The 11,017-nt window shown below is 51.1% G+C and overlaps 1 protein-coding gene across 6 annotated transcripts in view; it reads right to left on the minus strand.

The window, feature by feature from the left end:
* Positions 1-10,174, minus strand: part of Ccnd3 (cyclin D3) — a 94,810-nt gene extending 84,636 nt beyond the window's left edge. For 3 of the 6 annotated variants that reach the window (XM_087564765.1, XM_087564766.1, XM_087564764.1), the window contains exons 1-2: positions 9,986-10,174; positions 7,430-7,497 (exon numbers count right to left, since the gene is read on the minus strand). The gene's annotated coding sequence lies outside the window, so the exon portion shown is untranslated. The remainder of the gene's footprint in view (positions 1-7,429; positions 7,498-9,985) is intronic. The other 3 variants (XM_087564761.1, XM_087564763.1, XM_087564762.1) reach the window with 1 other exon arrangement.
* Positions 10,175-11,017: the final 843 nt, after the last annotated feature.

Here is an 11,017-nt window from a genome sequence, read left to right on the forward strand (position 1 = left end):
ACCCAGCTTAACCAGGAGCTTCAGTTGGACCCTCAGCTACTGCCCCAGTGCCACACCCCAGTAAAGCTGTGATGGGAAAGCCTGAGAAAAAAGGAAATGAACGTTAGAGGAGGGGTCAGAAGAAAATGTCTGCACCTTCGTTTCAGTTGGGTGGCTGTGGTCTGGCTGATTCATCCAGGGCTCCACAGATAGGTCAGAAACCCGGCTCCACCTAGCAAAGCGCACATCCACCATCACGAGCTCCTGCTTCCTGGGTCCTCTGTGATACCTGACCTGGCTGCTGGGGCAAAGCCAAGGCATCTCTGTTCTATCTGGTTTGGCTTAGTGGATGCTGCTGGGGCTCTGGCTAGGACACCTAAGGGGTCCAGGATGCAGGATGCTCTGTGGATGTGGGGTCCAGGATGTAGGATGCCCTGGTATGCTATGAGTGGAGGACAACACTCCCTACACCACCTACTTCCAAGACACATGTGCATGTGATGTCACTCACAACCAGTCAGAAGCTCCGGTCCTCTGTGTTACTACCTAAAACTATCTCATTAGGAAACCTGGTGTCATCTCTCGCACACCCTCCATGGGACATACATGTGCCAACCAAGCTGGCCTCGAACTCATCGAGGTCCATCTGGCTCTGCCTCCCAGGTACTGGGATCACAGGCATGAGTCATCAAGGACCCGGGCATCGGGCTTTCCATACTGACCATGGGCTAAGCTGTTTGGCCTCTTCACTTTCATTCTTCACGCATGCAATAGGAAACCTCAGCATGTGCATGTGTGTGTACACGTGTGGAGGGCACAGGATAATCCTGGGTGTCATCCTCAGGAAGGCCAACTGCTCTTCTGAGGCAGGGTCTCTCAGTAGCCTGGAGATCACAACCTGGGCTAACTGGCCAACCTCGTAGAATTCTGTCTCTGCCTCCCAGGCCCTTGATGACACATAAGGTATAACACATAACACGTGTTATGAGGCTCAAACTCATGCCTCATGCTTGTGGGCCAAACACATCCCTGACCAAGCGGCCTTCCAGCTTTTTGTTCTGTTTTTCTTTTTTGAGACAGGGTCCCAGGTTCACACACACACACACACACACACACACACACACACACACACACGAGTGAAAAGAAAGCTGTATGCTCATAACGAACAGCCAAAGGACTCTCAGCAGTTATGATGTCTGAGGAAACTTTCTGAGGGCCATCCAGAGGCACCAAGGTCAAGTTCAGTGGTTTTACCAAGTCTGAGCCAACCGCTAAAAGACCATCTCTCCAGAGATCTGAGAGGCCGATTCAGCTGGTCTTATGAGCAGAAGCTAAGTCGATCGAAGAAAAGACAGATGCTGGACCTAGGACCAGCAGGACCAGCTGACTGGAGAGAAGGGAGGGCTCAGAGAATGCCCTACATCTCTGCTCTTGCTTGGTCTTCTAGTATATCTGAGGGTCCATGACTCCAAGACCCTTGCCACTGTGGGTCGTGGGTCTGTAGGGGGCTTGTCTTAGGAGGAGGGGAGAGCAGAGAGGGAAGATGAGAGAGCCTTCTGAGCTTCCCCTTCCCTCCCCAGTTTCCCCAAGCTACCTTGGTGGAGTCCACTCACTAAAGGTCCAACCCTCCCGGGATCGCATTCAAAGTGGACTCCAACCATAGCTAGCTCCGCAAACTAGAGGTCAGGAAAGTTTCTGGGACAGCGGACAGAAACCTTCAGGGGACAGGCGGACGGGACCTACAGGTGCCCTGTCCTCCCCGAGCTGGGCCCCCCTCCTCCAGCTGGAGCTTAGCTGATGCTCAAGGCCTGCATCTGTCTGAGGCCCCGGCCCTGACTTCCTTTCCCAGAACTCAGGGAGCCCAGGGGAGGGGCAGGGAGGAGCAGCCTGGAGAGAAGGGAACAGAGATCCGGATGGAGGGTGGGCTGGAGCAGAAAAACGAACACTGGGGCCAGAATTGGGAGTTTCTGGGATTGCCCCAACTTCAAGGACTCTGTCCAACCGTCTCCCCACAGGCCAGAACTTTCAGGTCTATTTTTACTCAAGAAGAAAACGGGCTGGGAAGCAGGAGCTAGGGCTGGGTGGTAGAGCATTTGCCTAGCACACACACCAAGCCCTGGGATCAATCCCCAGCACCATATGAAAAAGGTGGTAGAGTGCTTGCCTAGCAAGCGCAAGGCCCTGGGTTCGGTCCCCAGCTCCGGGGGAAAAAAAAAGAAAAGAAAAAGGTGTGGTGGTGCAAGCCTGCAATCTCAGCACAGGGGAGGTGGTGGGGGGAGGGTCAGAAAATCAAGGTCAGCCTTGGCTACACAGCAAGCTTGAGGCTAACCTGGGCTATGTGAATCCATGTCTTAGAACAAGCAAAGCAAAACCAAACCAAGCCACGCTGAAGTGCATTAGCACACACACTTCTAGTCCTAGTACCCAGGAGTCGGAGGCAGGCACTGTGAGTTCAAGACCAGCCTAGTCTAAAAAGGGAGTTTCGGGTCAGCCAGAACAACAAAGTAAGTCTTGTCTCAAAAATAAAAGTGTAAGAGTGTGTGTGTGTGTGTGTGTGTGTGTGTGTGTGAGTGTGTGTGTGTGTGTGTGAATGAGAGAATTGTGTGTGTGTGTGTGTGTGTGTGTGTGTGAGAGAGAGAGAGAGAGAGAGAGAGAGAGAGAGAGAGAGAGAGAGAATATGTGTGTGTAATGGAGCCATAGGCAAATTGGGGCCAACCTCCTTTCGCACACCAAGGAGGATACGCTGGAAAATTATTTTGGCTGTCACAAAGACAGAAACTATCACTCATCAGAATCCATGGCCTGCCTGGCACAGGGCAAAACTCTATTTCATCTCTGAAGTCCTGGGCAGGTTAGGCTCTTTACCTGGCCATATCCTATGCCTTGTTTCCACATCTGTAAAGGCAGAATAACGCCCGTCTTGCCAGGGATGTAGCTGAGTGACAGAGTACTTGCCAACACGTACATGGCCTGGGTTTGAGCCTCAGCATGAGCACATGCACATACACACACACACACACACACACACACACACACACACACACACACACACCGGCTTCATTGAGCTGTGAGGCCATAAAGATGCTCCTTAGCATATAGGAAACATTTAGCCAGTGTTAGCCACCATGAGGGAGGGTCACAGATGAGGAAACAAGCCAGAAAGGAACCTAGCAAGAACAAAGCCAGGCAGTGGCAGTTTATCTGTACGGGCTGCTCTCTGGCCAGCCTACCATAGAGTGAAAATGGACGGCAGGTCATCATTTGAGGCCAAACAACCCTATCAGCCTGTCAGCTGTGTGAAACTTAGCAAGAAGCTTAACTTCTCTGTGCAGCGGCTTCTTGGCCTGTAAGATACGCTTCCTGTCCATGTCTCTTGAGCGGGTGGGGGAAAGAATGGATTATTAAATGCTTGGAAATCCCAGCCAGACTCTGTTCAGGGGCTGCCCTCCGCACGGCAGCCATCTTGCTCATTCTGGGCTGTATCTGCTGTGTCCTGTAGCCCACTGACTGTATGGCTTTCTTAGTACTCTGTCTCTGAAAGGAGTTCTTGCCCAGTAGCCCTGGCAGGCCTGAGATTGCCTGCGTGGAAAGCAGGCTGGCCTCAAATTCACAGAGATCCACCTGCCTCTGCCTCCCCAGTGCTGAGGCTAAAGGCCTGTGCCATCAAGCCAAGCATGTGACAGTCCTTAATGGGTCTGACAGGCAGCACTAAGATCTGGCCCGGATACTGGAAGAACCAGCACCTTCCTTCTGCCTCACCTTCAGAGAGCCATGGTTCAGCCTCTGCTTTCTAATCTCAGGAGAGGCTGCTGGAGAACTTTACCCAACAGGGGAGAACTGGCCAAGCTGTAGAGGGCTAATACACCTTTCAGAAAGGTGTGGCTTCCGAGGTCCCTTGCAAGCAACAATGTAAGTGTTACACCCTTTGAAGGGTAGGAAGGGTCATTCCCTGACTTGCTGGCCCTGGCAGGCGTTTGGGTCCCTCTTTGACAAGGACACGGGAAGGTCAGGAATCGGAAGACGTGTGGGAGGGCCCCTGCCTGGGGAGCGGAGCACATTCTCCCAGGACTGCACACTTGGGCCAGAGCACATTTTATGGAGATTCTGACGGGTCCGGTCAGAACAGCTCTCTGTGTAAACAGCTGGGAATGATGGGGTGGGGACAGAGGTCCCAGGAAACCAGCTGGCGCCTGAAGGGCCAGGTGGGGTTCTTCACCCAATCCGGGGCCCCTGAAGCGACACTCTGGGCTACAGCTCCATCTGGTGGACAGAGTGCGAGTACCATGGGCCAGGGCCACCGCAGGCCGAGCGATGACGCAAGGGGGCCTCGGTGAGTAACCCACGTTTCTAGGCGGAAAGGGGTGGAGTCTTCACATTGACACTCTGGCAGAGGCCCTAGGTGCATGCGCTCTAGACTCCTGTAGCTGGGACTCACGTCATTAGGCTGGGATCACAGAGCTATTTGTTAGAAAGTCCTTACATGTTTGCCAAGTGGGCGTGGTACTTTCCATGTCTGTGATCCCAGATCCCAGAAAGACAGAGATTGCTCCAAGTTCAAGGACACCCAGGTCTATTTACTATAGTACTGGGGGCTATATGGCAAGGCTCAAACAATAATAATAATAATATAATAATAATAATAATAATAATAATAATAATAATAATAATAACAACATTATTATTGTTGTTAAAAACTAATGCGTCCCAGAACTACCTCAAACATTTAAATACTTCTTGTATCTCCTTCAGTTTCTGGAGTCTAACTTCATTTTTTGATGCTGCCTTGCTTTCTGGCTTGGTTGTTTTGAGACAAAGTTTTACTCCACAGCCTAGGCCCCTTCCGACTTCCAATGATCCTCCTGCCTCAGCTTCCTGAGTGCCGGGGCCACAAGCAGTCACCACCTCAAAAATCACTGTTTATCTTTTCCCTACTCAGCTCTCCTGTTTTTAAATTAAAAATATTACTTATATGGTTGTAAGGTGTGTGTGGATACCAACTGAGGCCCAGAGAGGGCATCAAATCCCTTGTAGCTGGAGTACCAGGCGAAATGGATACTAGGACCCTGCCCTGGGTCTGCTGGAAAAACAGCGATAACCACTCCACTGGGTGTTCTTTTCTGAAGTATTTACTTGCAAAGACCCCCTCCCTGTTCTACCCCAAGGACTCCCCTTCTCCACACTTTACACAGCATCACCGTTGTTATGTGTTTGTTTAAAATTGTATTCGTATTGGGGTTTCGTCTCTATCTGGGTCTGTGCACCACGTGTGTGTCTGGTGCCCAGGAAGGTCAGGAGGACAGAGTTACACAGACTTCCTCTCGGTAGGTGGACAGATAGGGAGAGGGGATGAGGCTAGGTAATACCTGTAGTGAATTCCAACTTCCCAAAGTGAACTGCCTCCTCCTCCCCACCCTCCCGACTTAAGACAAAAGCCGGGCAGCTTAAAACAAAGGCTTTGTTTGCTCCCGCCCCCAGACCCCCAGCTGATAGACCAGCTCAACTACTTCAAGTCCTGGATTTTTTTTTTTTTTTAACTCAACAGTTGTAGGCTAATCAAGCATCCTACCTTTCTTCAAATTGACCAATCCTAAATTAGGGGAGAAGGACTTTTCCAGAGACTTAAAAGGCCTCCACCCCTCCATTTTTTTGTTTCCCAGGTCTGCGCTCTGCCTTGCAGGGTCTTTCCTCTCTGTCTGCTACATGTGTGTTTCCTCGTTCTGAACACATGCCCTTCTTCAACTGCCGACTCGGCTGCTGTCTGCTTGCAGTGTTTTGAGATTTCCCCGATGCTACCAGCTGCTTCTTGCTTTCTAAGCATGGCAGAGAACATGAAGCTGATCAAAACTTGTAGACCTTAAGAAAAGGGCATTGGAGCCCCTGGAACTGCAGTGACAGAGGGACAATTGTGAGTTGCCATGGGAGTGCTGGGAATCGAACCTGGGTCATCTGGAAGAATGTCCTGTGCTTTTCTGGTGCTGCTTCTGAGACAGGGTCTCTCTGGCTGTCTATGAGGACTCACGGAGATCTCCTGCTTCTACTAGCATTAAAGGCGTGTTCCTCCACACTCAGCTGCAGCGTTATTTAATATATTTTATTTTACACAGATGGGTGTTTGGCCTCCATGTGCACATTCAATGAGGATGCTGGGAATTGAACCAAGTCCTCCGGAAGAGCGATCGGTTGCTCTTAACCACCGAGGCATCTCCAGTCCTGGCAGCGTTATTTAAAAACAAAGAGATCTTTAGATCTCAACTTCCATTACTGAAAGTAGAAAGTGCATTGTCTGAATTGAGATAGACCCATTTTCCACTCTGAACTCTGTCACTTACTAGCTGTGCGACTTTGGCAGGGTCCTAACCCTCTCTGGATTCTGTTTTCCATGATGATACACTGAGACAGAGGCATGCACACCTAGAATTACGGTGTGCATCAAATAAGAGAAACACTTAGGTGCCCCTGGGAACACTACAAACCAAACCCCTAAATGGGTTGAAGCCACATTCCCCAGAGTTGAAAGGTCGGAGAGGTTCGTTAGGGAGAAAGTGAGGGGCAGAGACCAGAGACAACACAGACGCCAATCTTAGAGCAGAAAGACCAGGACAGGAATTGACAGTTCTTTGAAACTCGGAGGATTTAAATTTGATGTCTTTGTGGGCAGGATAAACACACCTACCGCTCAGCAGGGAAAGGGAAACTTGGCAGAGGTCCCAGAACTTTCCCCACCCACAAGCTGCCTTAAACTTCCTCTTGTGGTTTCTCAAGGGTACAGTCTGTTCTTCCCCAGCAAATGAGGGTGGAGGACAGGAGGCGTGCCCAGGATTCCACGGACCGACCGAGCTGAGGGGAAGGGGTGGGCGGGGCCAGAGGACCTCTGTTTGCATTATTCATAAGCTTCAAAACCACGGCTCCCTCACCTTCAACACCAACACCCATCTCAATACCCATCCCTTCTCAGGATCAATCCTTAGCCGTTCTTCATGGATGTTTTGCCTGCGTGTGTGTTTGAATACCCTGTGCATGTACCCTCCAAGGGAGGGGCTTTAGATTCCCCGGATATTGTGAGCAGACACATGGGTGCTGGGAACTGAACCTAGGTCCTCTAGAATCTCAGCCAATGCCCTTAACCTCTGAGCCAACTCTCCAGCCCCATAAGTTGGTCTTTTTTAATGCAGGGTCTCACTTATGTAGACCAGGCTATCCTCAAGCTCAACTCGCTGACACTGGCCTGTCTCTACCTCGTGAGTGCTGGGAGTATAAATTGGTTTTTGATTATAGCAGGCATAGAGACCTCCCCTGGGCATCTCCAAATCTATACAGAGAGTTCCTCAGAGAAACAGAGTTTCAGAGAGGAGGCAGAGAAAATAGAATTCAGGTATTGTTCCCCCTGTGGGGAGTAGAGCCGAGGGCACTGCTTTTCATGAAGTGACACGGGAGATTTGGGGGACAGTACCTTAAGCTTCTCCCACTTCTATATCATCTCCTTAATCAGATTCCAAGTGCGAGTGTTCTCCTTGAGATCTAGGATGAGAGGGATCTTAAGTCTGAACGTCAGGACAAAGCAAGTGTGGTAGGTAGCACACGCCCTTAACCCCGGCACTCTTCAGAGGTGACGCGGGCCAGAGAGGCTAGAAGTTCAAAGTCAGCTCACCTACATAGTTTCTGGCCAACTCAGGTTACAAGACTTGTCCTCAAAGGACAAATGGAACTGAGGACGTAGCTTGTGGGGACAGGAGTGGGTGGGCACATTCAGATCCGAAGCAATCGTGTAAAAGCTGCAAATATCAGTGATCCAAGCACAGTGAGGAAGGACGAGGAGGGAGTCAGGCGGATACCAGGGGTTGGGGCCAGGGCTTCCTGACTAGCCAGTCTACCCCCACAGCAAGATCTAGGTTCAGTGAGAAACTCAGAGAGCTCAGAGGCAGATGGACTGGCAGCTCTTCCAGAAGACCCAGATTCGGTTCCCAGTACCCACAGGGCAGCTCACAGCAACCTAACTCCAGTTTAAAGGGATCCAGCACCTTCTTCTGGCTTCTGTGTACACCAGGCACACATGTGGTACAGAAACATGGATGCAGAAAGGACATGCATACACATAACATAAATACTGTGTTTGAGACATGGTCTCTCTCTGTAGCACTGGCTGGCTTGGAATTTGTTAAGTAGACACTGGCTGACAGTCAACACCAATCTTCCTGTCCTTCCCTCCCAAGTGCTGGGGCTAAAGGCATGTGATATCACATCCCCCAGGCACACACCTACATGAGAAGGATCCTATCTCTGCTGTGCTGTCCCCAGACTCCTGAGCAGGCCTTTGAGGGACTCTCTTTGAGCAGTACTAAGATCTGAGCTCTTCTACAAGCCTTAGTCCAGTCACATTGGCTGTACCACAGGACTCTGAAGGACCACATACTGACTTTAAACAGCACCCAGCTTAACTGCATGTTCTGCATGCCTAAGGAGGCAGGGTGACCTGGCAATCAAGAGCAGGGACTCTGACCTGGATGTAATAATGGGTACCTGTCATCTTAGCACAGGCTAGGAGGCCGAGTTAGCATTGGGTTGGAAGCCAGCCTGGGATACTGCAAGACCTTGCCTCGAGGGGAAAAAAAGGATAGGATCTCCTAAGTCAAGCGACATCCATCTGTGACATCCTTTCACTTTTAAAAAGAGACTTATTAGAGCACCAGTGGAAGGGGAAGCCCTTGGCCCTGCCAAGACTGAACCCCCAGTGAACGTGATTGTTGGGGGGAGGGGGGTAGTGGGGGGAGGATGGGGAGGGGAACACCCATAGAGAAGGGGAGGGGGAGGGGTTGGGGGATGTTGGCCCAGAAACCCGGAAAGGGAATAACAATCGAAATGTAAATAAGAAATACTCAAGTTAATAAAGATGAAGAGAGAGAGAGAGAGAGAGAGAGAGAGAGAGAGAGAGAGGCTTATTTATTTTGTTTATGTGTATGCACCATGCTCGTGTCTGGTACCTGCAGAGACCAGAAGAGGGCATGAGAACCCCTGGGTATAGGGAGTGCCAGAAAAAAAAAAAAATGGCAGAAGAACCTCTTCTACCCCTGGGGACTAGTCCCAGAGGATACAGTGGTGACAGCCATGAGACAAGGCTTGTTGAAGAAAACAATTCCAGGGTCCAGGACGGGGAGCGGGTGTCTGGTATGGTGAGGAGGGCCCAGTTTCAGCCGCATCCAACTGGGAGTTCAGGGGATCCAGCTTGTCTTTCCCAGAACTGCTTCCTGTTCCTACTTCCTTATGCTGGGAAGTGAGTGCAACAAGAGGGAACTGTTTCCGGTTTACCAGTCTATCCCAGTGCCCAATAATTGCCTAGAGGCAATTCAGTTTGCCTCTAGGGGAAATAATTCCCCTAAGACTCTCAATCTAATACCCGGAAGCCACCCCAGACATCTCCTTCCCAGCCAGAGGCTAGCCCTTCATCTGCGTGGCCCCTCATACAGACACCAGCTATGGGTGAGTAAGTGGGCAGCAAATTCCGGCATCTGAAACAATACCGAGCACACAGTAGGTGCTCAGCTGGTGCAAATGAATGCTGCTTCTTGATACCCTCTCAAGACCTTCAGGAAAGTTCTATCCTTTGACCTCCCTCCTTGGCTCTAGCAGACTCAAATGCCACTGCCTCCCTAAGCCAAGCTGGTTTGCCCTCCAACCCCTAAAGCTGATATTTGTAGCTAAACCCCTTGGGCTTGCACATGAGCCTGGAGGAAGGCTGTGCGGAGGACCTACGCACGTTTTGCGGACTTGGGGACCTCTGGGGGCTTCTCTGACCCTTAGCTCTGGTCAATATATCATACACAGTAGGAAAGTAAGCTAAGCGTTTGCTGCAAAAACTGAGGTGAGAGGGACGAGGTGATCCACTGAACCCACACACACCTGCTGTGTCCACTTCCAGATCTCCAGCCTGAACATCTTAGTAACATCCTAGGCAAAGCCGGCAATACGGACATCATCACATGTATTCTGGCTTCTCCAGCCCCAAGCCTACCTCTTGGCAGATGAACTCCCCGAGCTTTGATGGTGGCCTCTCGTTCTCTCCCGCTGCGGGACATCCATCTGTTTTGGGCCAGTAAGGGTGATCACAACCGCCAGCCACAGACAGGCCAGGGGCGTGCACTCCATTTCCCGGGCACCCAAACAGAGCGAGTGTCCACCCCCACCGGCGCGCGGTGTTTACAAAGTCCTCGCTGCATCGCAGATCACGAGCTGGAAGCTGGGCAGGAAGTGGGGACGAGGGGGCGGGTGAGACAAAGGCGCTGGGTGCTGGGCTCTGCTTGGGTCTGGTCTCTGACACCCAGAGAAGCAGTCCGAGGAAGAGTCATTCAGCTCTGAACTCTACTCCACCACCGGGGTCTATAAACCTTGTGTGTGGGGGCTGGAGGGAGCGGGGGTTTGCGGCTCCGTCAGGCTGAGGGGTACATACTGCAGAGGAATGCCTTCCGGGCATCTGCAATTCCTGGCAAACGCTGCCCAGGAAGTAAACAGTAGTTCTTAACTCTTACTACAGAGCCAGGTACCGTGACACCTGTTATCTCACCCATTATTTCACCACGTCCCCAGTTATCACGTGGGGGAAACTGAGGTTAGGTAATGTGACCTGAGTCTGAGGGCTAACACGCATTAGGATTCAAACCCAGTGACTGCATCTGGCCAGGTATACCCACCCCCCTACCCTTGTCCCCCAGATAAGGAGAAGTAATCTCTGTCCAAGAATTCCCAGACCAGAGAGACTGATGGGTAACATGGACACAAAGTTCTGGGAGTGAGAGGGACAAGGGACAAGTTTTCATGCTCACTTAGCAAACACACAGTCGGCTGAGGGCTAGAGGCAACAGTGCAGGGGAATCACCCAAGGAGCCTGGTAGGGAGACAAAAACCTGTGCGCAGGTATAGGCTGTTTTCAAGAGTACTTGGCTAGGACGCAAAACACCCCTGGGTTCCCCCAGCACTACTTACGTTGAATATGATGGTGAATTATTGTAGCCCCGGCTCTCTGGAGAAGGAATGGGTAGGATAATCA

Source organism: Rattus norvegicus, chromosome 9 (assembly GCF_021556685.1).
Source record: "Rattus norvegicus strain SHRSP/BbbUtx chromosome 9, alternate assembly SHRSP_T2T, whole genome shotgun sequence".
In the NCBI taxonomy this organism is placed as follows: Eukaryota; Metazoa; Chordata; class Mammalia; order Rodentia; family Muridae; genus Rattus; species Rattus norvegicus.